Source organism: Monomorium pharaonis, chromosome 4, assembly GCF_013373865.1.
Source record: "Monomorium pharaonis isolate MP-MQ-018 chromosome 4, ASM1337386v2, whole genome shotgun sequence".
Classification (NCBI taxonomy): Eukaryota; Metazoa; Arthropoda; class Insecta; order Hymenoptera; family Formicidae; genus Monomorium; species Monomorium pharaonis.
The window spans coordinates 17012291-17021592 of record NC_050470.1 but is presented as its reverse complement, the minus strand read 5'-3'; positions in this window follow the sequence as shown (position 1 = coordinate 17021592).

Sequence of the window (9302 nt, the reverse complement as noted above, 5' to 3'; positions counted from 1 at the left end):
GGACCGCACAAACGGGCACCGGCCCGTCCTAATCGCCCGAAATAAAAAGCGTCGAGACGAGACATCGTCTCCGCTCCGCGTATTTCCCCGCACGCTCCCAACCTCCACAGGAAGGGAGCGAGTGCGGGGAAACCCGAAGATCCACGAGGATCCCCAATCCTCCACTCGAGCGGGTATAAAAAGCCGCTCCGGTGGAGGCTGCGACACTTCTCGCTCCGACCGTACGCTGGATTCCGATCCCGAGTACGCTCCTGAGAAGCTTCCTGCGATCAGTAATTAGGGTAGAGTGTTCTCTGCCTTAACCGAGAGCTCTCGGTACCGCTCGCATTCTAACTCCTAGTTTGTCTCCGTAGCAGAGGATAGAGCGTACTCCGCCTTCGCCGAGAGTTCTCGGCTACGGATTATCCTAAATCGCCCGCTCACCCGGCTCGAGCACAACGGGGGTGGAGAGTGCTCCATCTCCCTCGAGAGATCTCGAGATCGATCGGCGTTTTCCTAGATCATCAGACTCGAAAACGAAAGATCACCGCACGACACAACACCCCGCGCTTCACGCCGCGTACCGCGCGCCTCCGAGCTCGAGACTCCGGCGATTACCGCCCACCACACCGCGCGTCTCACCGCGCCACGAAACACCGCTTCACGCGCCAGGGCATTGCTCGCCGGTCCGCGACCATCACCGAGCTAGCTACACGCTCGGCAGCGAACAGCTGTTTCGACCCGCGACGCGCGACTTACACAGACACACATACACACACCGCATCTGTAAATACTCATTCCACCGACGACTCACGATACACACACCGACACACTTACACAATTGTAAATAGCTTGTACATATCCACGATCTTATTAAATATATATTCTTTGATTTCGGAAAAGCCGAGTCTATTGTCTCAGGGATCTTCCTACACCCGATCCCGACAAGTTAAGTCCGCGTAGGATACGGTCCGTTACACCATTATTTGAATTAAAACGGATGTTCTATTCAGAACATCTTATGCTGGATATCTGATTTATGTCCGCACTTGGATCTTACTTTTATATAATTTATCTTTATTTTTATTATATAATTTAAAAGAAATATTGTAAATTATATATATATTATTTACAATAGTTCTAATTAACATTAATTTATAAATTAAATAATAAATTATATTATTTTTAATTTTCAAAAGGTTTATTTTAATTGTTCTACTTTTAGATATAATATAAATTTCATATGAAATAATATGAAATAATACGTATTATTTTTTATTTATTATTAACACTATTAATTATTAATATTTTTTTTAATGTTTGTTATAATACATTATTGTTTCTTCTTCGTTTTTTATCGTTTTGTTTTTTTATTTTCGTTTCTTTTTCTTTTTCTTTTTTATTATCGTTTCTTTTTCTTTTTCGTTTTTTTTTTTCGTTTCTTTTTTTGACCAAAAGAGGGATACAGCAATTGGTCTGGGTCAAGCTGTCTCTGTCTAATCAGTAGCATAATGGGCGCTAGACAAAGAAATTGATCCGGACCATGTCTCCTCTTTGTCTTTCTGCCGGACATTTTTCAAGAGCTTTTTGCAGGAAATGCGCAGTCCATACTTTATGTCGATGATTTTTACAAAATGTGGATTAACCCACTATTGCAGCAAGCCCTTTAATTGAAAAAGGCCCAAAAGAAATAATCAAATCATAATAGGTCCAAAATTTGGTTTATTTCGGACTTTCTATGAATGTCCGAAATTGTAACAAACGTATATCCCATGGACGTCCATTAAAGGACTTTCTATGAACGTACAAAGTTGTGCCAAACGTATATCCTATGGACGTCCATCGAATGTCCGACGGACCTTATTTGGACTCTTAGGCCGGTATTCATAGTCGGGTCTTATATTTAAGATTATCTTAAGTACTGTCTTAAGATGCCATCAACCAATCACAGAGCCGTATTAGCATCTTAAGACATTGCTTGAGACGATCTTGAAATAAGATTTGACTATGAATACCGGCCTTAATGGATGTCCAAATGTCCAGAAGCGGATATCCATTGGACATACAATGGATGTCCTTGTGCTATCTGGGTATGTCATTCAAGATATTCCAGGATTTAATATAACGCAAAAACCGTACAATCCAATACTGTCAACCGACCGTATGAAGCCATGGATAAAACCTTTAGAAAGTAATACTTATATGTACCTGAATGATAATGTGAACATAAAACAAACACAAAAATTGCGCTATCAAAGGGAGGGAGGGAGGGAGGGAGGGAGGGAGGGGAGGGAGGGAGGGGAGGGAGGGAAAGAGGGAGGGAGGGAGGGAGGGAGGGAGGGAGGGAGGGAGGGAGGGAGGGAGGGAGGGAGAGAGGGAGGAGAGAGAGAGAGAGAGAGAGAGAGAGAGAGAGAGAGAGAGAGAGAGAGAGAGAGAGAGAGAGAGAGAGAGAGAGAGAGAGAAGTGCAACAAAGGCCCCCTTCCGCACTCCCGTCCAAGTCGCTAACCCATGTACATTGCAAACAAAGTTAAGTTCACATGTGTTTGCAGATTTTCAATACAATGTGATCAAACGAGTGGGCAAACGAGCAATGTGCATCTTTCCATGTGCAAATGATCAGTGCGCATCTTTCTGTGTGCAAATGAGTGATGGGCAAGTGAACGGTGTGCAAGTGAATAGTGCGCAAGTGAGCGGTGCGCATTTTTTCGTATCCAAATGATTGGTGGGCTTCTTTTCATGTCCAAACGAACGTTGAGCAAATGAACTGTGGGAAAATACGCAGTGTACAAATAAATGGTGTGCAACTTTTACGTGTCCAAGTGAACGGTGGGCATTTTTTCATGTACAAATATCCGGTAGCCAAATTTTATGTGTGCAACTGGTGTACATTTTTAATAAAATTTCTTTTGTGTCCAAATACACAGTATGCAAATGCACCGTGGCCATTTGAATCGTGTGCAAGTGCATTGCTCCCGTAGAACACGTCATCTGAAGTGAGAAGCATTTTACACTGCGGTAAGCGTGCGCAATCTTCAGCAAGTATTAAGCGCTCGCGCGAAAGTTTGTATCGAATTGCAATAAATCCATATTTTATACGGGACAACAGGATTCTCAAAAACCTCCCTACCACACAGCACACTTTATCTTAGAGATGTCCCTGGAATATCATTTCGGAATATTGCAATATCCTTTGGCTATACGTGAACCATTTCAAATATCCAAAGAATATCCAAGAGATGTACAAATGTCCACCGATTTAACATCCTGTAGATATCTCAAACGATATCTTGAACGATCTCCACATAGAAACCTCCAATGAACATCCATTGGACGTCTGTCATGGAAGTTTGAAACTTCCAGTGGACGTCCATTGGACATCCAATACAGAACCATTGAAAATCCATAGTTCCGCATTGCGTACATCCATTGGACCTCCATTGGATGTCAAAGATGTTGTGTGGATCGTTGATGGGAGCTACATGGAGCCTCGATGGAGTCTGACGGATGTTTCGTGGATCATTACGTACAAAAAAATATATTCTTAACAAAATGCAAAAGTACCTTTATTCAAAAATATCTTATACTTAAAATAGCGTTGAGTGTGAATATTTTTTGATTAAATGTACTATTATGTTTTTTATAAATATTTTTTTAAACATATCATTTTTCTTAAATAAAAGTTTGTATTTTGTCCTTTTCATTTTTATCAATCTTTTTTACAGACTGATATAGTTCATCAGTCTTGTACTATATGTCGATGGCGAAATTTCTTCTGCGCTCTTGACGAGCTCCTTTTATTTACCTAAAAAGTGCATTTTATTCACAAGAAACACACGCCAATTCTAATTATTTCTACGGTAATTTTGTAAGAGGAAAAAGGCTATACATGTTTCAGCCAAGCCACAGTTGTACCTTAAAGCATGTTTAATCTCTGGACCCGAAAAAATGGTTACCCATCCAAGTGTCAACCATCGCCGACGTTGCTTGACTTCAAAGACCGTACGCATCCTAACTTTGTGATGATCGATGAAAACTTCTTGTTTACGCATACATATTTGTTATAGATCATTACAATAGTTGTCAGAAGAATGAAACATATATAGTTAACTTATATTTTTACAAAAAATAGTTTTACAATTTTTTACTCATTTTTACATATGCGCCCGAAATAGCATGTGGAATAACTTATTAAAAATTTGTGTTTGCTCTGTTCGTATAGAATAAAAAAATTTTTTATTGCCATATTTTATAATTTTTTAACATTGTTAATATGCCACATTGTTTCGATAAGTGTACCTTCTTTATAGTCTAATGTTTGAATCTATGCTTGTTAGAGATTTAATTTGCCACTCTTTCATTACATTATATTATTCATACATTACATTCACTTTCTTTTTACGCTTCATAGTAGAACTAAAGGATATGATGGGATATTATTTGGATATAGGATATCGTAAGATATTAATAGAATATCTTATGATATCTTATAATATTTCAAGATATACTCTTGGGATATCGAAATATATTAATACAATATCATATGATATCTTAAAATATTTTACCAATCCTAAGATATTCCAGGGATATCCCGGGTGCTATTCATTGGGATCGTCTTCGTCTGTCTGGGACAATTTGGGGATCCTCAGAATAAAGTGTGCTGTGTGGGCTACCAGCCATCCTTACATTGTGTTTCCACACAGCATACTTTATCCTAGGGATGTCCCTGGGATGTCATTTTGGGATATCGCAATATCGTTGGATGTTCGTGGATCATCTGAGATATCCAAGGGATATTCAAGGGATGCACAAATGTCCACTACTTTGACATTATACAAAAGTTTTATGGCAAAAATGTTTCTATCTAACTACATTAATAAAATTTCGAAAAAAATTTTTCAAAAATAAAAAAGTTTTTTTTTTCATTTTTTTTTTTTTAATGTTATTACTGTAGTTAGATAGAAGTACTTTTATTGTAAAATTTTTGTATAAAACATTTTTTTATATTTTGTTTAATGATATATCGAGAAAACATAAAAATGTCTCAATTTTTGAAGGGTAATTTTACCCTTTTAAACCGTTTTTGGGCCGCAACTAAAAATTTTTTAATTTATGTATTTATCCCCTCTACATTTATGCCAAGTTTCATTAAAATCTGAATTTTCAAGTTCGCAAGGTTTCCTTGTGATTTAAAGAAACATGCAAGTGATCACGCTTATTTTAATGACAAAATTATCTCAATATATAACCTCACTTCTAAAGTAAGGATGCGAGACTCAGTAAAGCACATGGTCTTGAAATTGCTCAGATTATAGGAAAAAACTCAGTTGAATCTCACTTGTGAGAATGCAAAAGAAACGTGCATTTAACTGAGTTATGACATCACAAGTGAGAATTATCTGAGTTTTGATGTAAATGAAAAGCAGCAATAGTCAAATCTTATTTTAAGATCTCAAGTAATGTCTTAAGATGCTAATACGGTTTTGTGATTGGCTGATGGCATCTTAAGACAGTCCTTAAGATAATCTTAGGTATAAGACCCAACTCTGAATACCGGCCTAAGTTACTAACAAAATAGTAAGACTTTAAAAAAATTCTAACTCTTTTAATTATGGTTAAAAAAAATACTTTATAAACATTTTTTATGTGAAATTTTTTGCTCTTTCGATTGGCGGCATTAATTTAAAAAAAAAAGTTTAATTAAAAAGTTATTTGCCAAACACATTAATTTTGCATTTATTTTGTTAAATAAAGAAAGAAGATTACTATTTAAAGAGATAAACAATTTTTTTTAATATTTTGGATATATTAAAGAAGAAATACCCGTTGAGTTTACTCTGTATTAAATTTTTCCGCAGTCAAAGTTTAAGGACATTCCACTAAAGTATTTTGTAAGAGTATTGTTTGTTTATTAATTTGTGACAAACTAATATCAAGGCTAGTCGAATCGTCATATCCTGATCCGCAATTAACGCAGTTTCATTTAAAATTGCCATTTCCCGGCCGCCATTTAGTAAGCGTGGCTAGGAAAAAAGAGAAATAGAGGTCGTGCTTAGCGACAAAAAGGGAGCCCGACAGAACTAAAGACGTTAATGTGTAATCAAGAAGCATTTGAAAAGAACGTACGTTTTTTCATTCTCGCGAAGAGAGATCGGCCACAGCATCCACTATAACGCATTCATAATGTCCCGTAAACTAATCATTCATTATGCCCAAAAACATAGATATAATTATAGTACAGATATAATTATAAATTTTAAATAAATTATGTAAAGAATTGGAACTCAATCGCTGAAACCGCAGCGTTTAATAATTTATATCAACTTTCAACTAAAAATAATATGATAACTGATAATAGCATGCAAAAAGAAACATCTAATAGTAATGATTGTAAAACATTTGATGACATGGCAGAATATCTATAAAAAAATATCAATTTTACGCCATAAGAGTTATTATGCCTCTAGAGAAGTTATTCTCACAGTTCAATGATTATTCTACCTCAGGTTGCTATCAATCTTCATATCTGCAACAAAAGTTATCCCGCATAACACGAACAGAAACATAGAATTACTGCAACTACATCTAGATGATTACATCAACTTACAAAAATAGTAATAATCAAGCTACAATAGTTCGCAAATTCCTAAATGCACAATAAAATGAAAATTGATTTAGATCCAACAACCCGCCAACAAGCATCTAAAATTGACTCCTAAAACGACGTCAGGAAACGAGTAGAAATAATGATAATAATACTGTTATGTGCGAGCTCGTGTGTGTGAACGCGAGCTTTATTCAGAAAAATCAATATATCGATTTCCCTCGTCAGCTGACGGATGTCGCTTCGTTTTGTAGTTGTGTGGCAGCCCTTGCGATTTATTCCCCATTTTTAGTTATTTTCTAGTTTCTTTATTTATTTGTTATCAAACTAATTTCAAGCAATTTATGTTTCTTAGATACTAAAAAAAGGAATGTTGTTTATTAAAAAAAGAAATTATTTATTCTTTTGTAAGCTTGATATTAGTAAACACGTATAACTTTACAAAGTCTATTTATTTCATAAGTATAAGATAAATTAGGGAAATCATTCCCATAACTGGTGACCCCGACGTGATAGAAAAGACAAGCCTGTCAAAGAATCGTGTTTACGTTTTGGCTCTCCTGACGATTGTCGTGCACGAAATTTGAAATCTTTCTTCGAGATGCCTGTTGAACGTTCTCCTGTGTCTTCTCCTGGGACATCGACTGAACAACCTCAAGAACATCTGCTTCTGGAAACGAAGGATCAACATGATGTTAACCGGACTCTCTTTTCTGATCAACATTCATCAGCTATACGAGGTGACACCCAAGAAATTCACTCGAATGAATTCCGTCTTTTGAAATTGCCATCTTTTTGGCATAAACAACCGAAACTTTGGTTTGCTCAATTGGAAAGTGAATTTTTAATATATAGAATTCGTTCTGATGATGTTAAATATAATTCGGTTATACGTCACCTTGATGAACAAGCTTTAGTAGCTGTTGCTGAGATCGTTGAAAATCCTCCAGAGCGAGATAAATATCTTTATTTAAAAAATGTACTTATAAATCGATTTTCTGATTCTGAGGAGAAAAGGTTACGTCAATTATTAGCTGGAATTGAATTAAATGATAAAAAGCCGACGGAATTGCTTCGAGAACTTAAACAATTAGCTGGAAATGCTATTTCTGAGAATATTCTCCATTCGATCTGGCTTCAAAGATTACCTCTTAGAGTTCAAGCTACTTTAGCTGTTGTTGATGAAGCTCCTTTAATCAAGCTTGCTGAATTAGCTGATAAAATTTTGGAGAGAGATTCGGGCTTACAAATTGCCGCTGTAACTTCTACACCTGAATCTGGTTCCTCTAGTTTAGCTGATTTGGAGCGTAGAATTTCCGCTTTAGAAGTTAAACGCTATAGAAGCAGATCGAGATCTAGATTTAATTATAACAAGAGATTTAGATCAAATTCTCGGAATAAGTATTTCAAGAATGATAAATCTGACAAATCTGATAAATCTGATAAATCTGATAAAGTGCCTACTTGTTTTTATCATAAGAAATTTGGTGATAAAGCTCAAAAATGTACAATACCTTGTGCTATGTCTAAAGCTTTTACTGCAAATCCGGAAAACTGATTTTGCCGTTGAGTCATGAGGCAGATTGTGACGGTTTACCTTGTAGTCGCCTCATTGTTACTGATAAAACTTCATTACTCAATTTTCTTGTCGATACCGGAGCTGACATTTCATTGATTCCTAAAAGATTAGCTCAGTTTTCTCAATCTTCTTCATCTTTTAAACTGTTTGCTGCTAATGGATCCAGGATTAATACCTATGGAGTTAAAACCTTAGTTTTAAATCTTGGACTGCGCAGAAATTTTAAATGGAAATTTTGTGTCGCGGATATTCAACGTCCTATTTTAGGAGCTGACTTTTTGAGTCATTACGGGATTTTAATCGACATCAAGAATAAAAAACTTTTAGACAGTGTTACTGGATTGTCATTTAAAGGGAAACTGTCTAATGTTAATCACTTGTCGATTTGCACTACTTCTCCTGACTCACCTTACCATAAAATCCTTGCAAGATTTCCTGAATTAACGCATTTTGCACCTTTGACTTCCAACAAGTTACATCAAGTTGAACATCATATTGTTACAAGAGGACCTCCTATTTCTGTTACTCCACGAAGACTTTCTCCTGAGAAGCTTAAATTTGCTCGTGAAGAATTTAACCTTATGATTGAGCAAGGTATTTGTAGGCCTTCTAGTAGCTGTTGGTCTTCTCCACTGCACATGGTCCCTAAAAATGATAATTCCTGGAGACTTTGTGGAGATTATCGTGCTCTTAATGCTATTACTGTTCCTGACCGTTACCCTCTCCCACATATTCAAGATTTAACAATGGGATTACATGGTAAGAATATATTTTCTAAAATTGACTTGGTCAAGGCTTATTATCAAGTTCCTGTTGCTGCTGAAGATATACCTAAGACGGCTGTAACCACTCCTTTCGGTCTTTTTGAATTTCTTGTCATGCCTTTCGGACTATGTAATGCTGCTCAGACTTTTCAACGTCTTATGAATATTATTCTTGCTGGCTTAGACTTCTGTTTTTGCTATTTAGATGACATTTTAATAGCCTCTAATAATGTTGAAGAACACTTTGAACATCTTGAAATTCTTTTCTCTCGTCTTAAACAGTTTGGTATGACTATTAATTTATCAAAAAGTCTTTTTGGCCAGTCTGAAATTTCCTTTCTTGGCTTTTTAATTTCTAATCAAGGAATCAAGCCTACA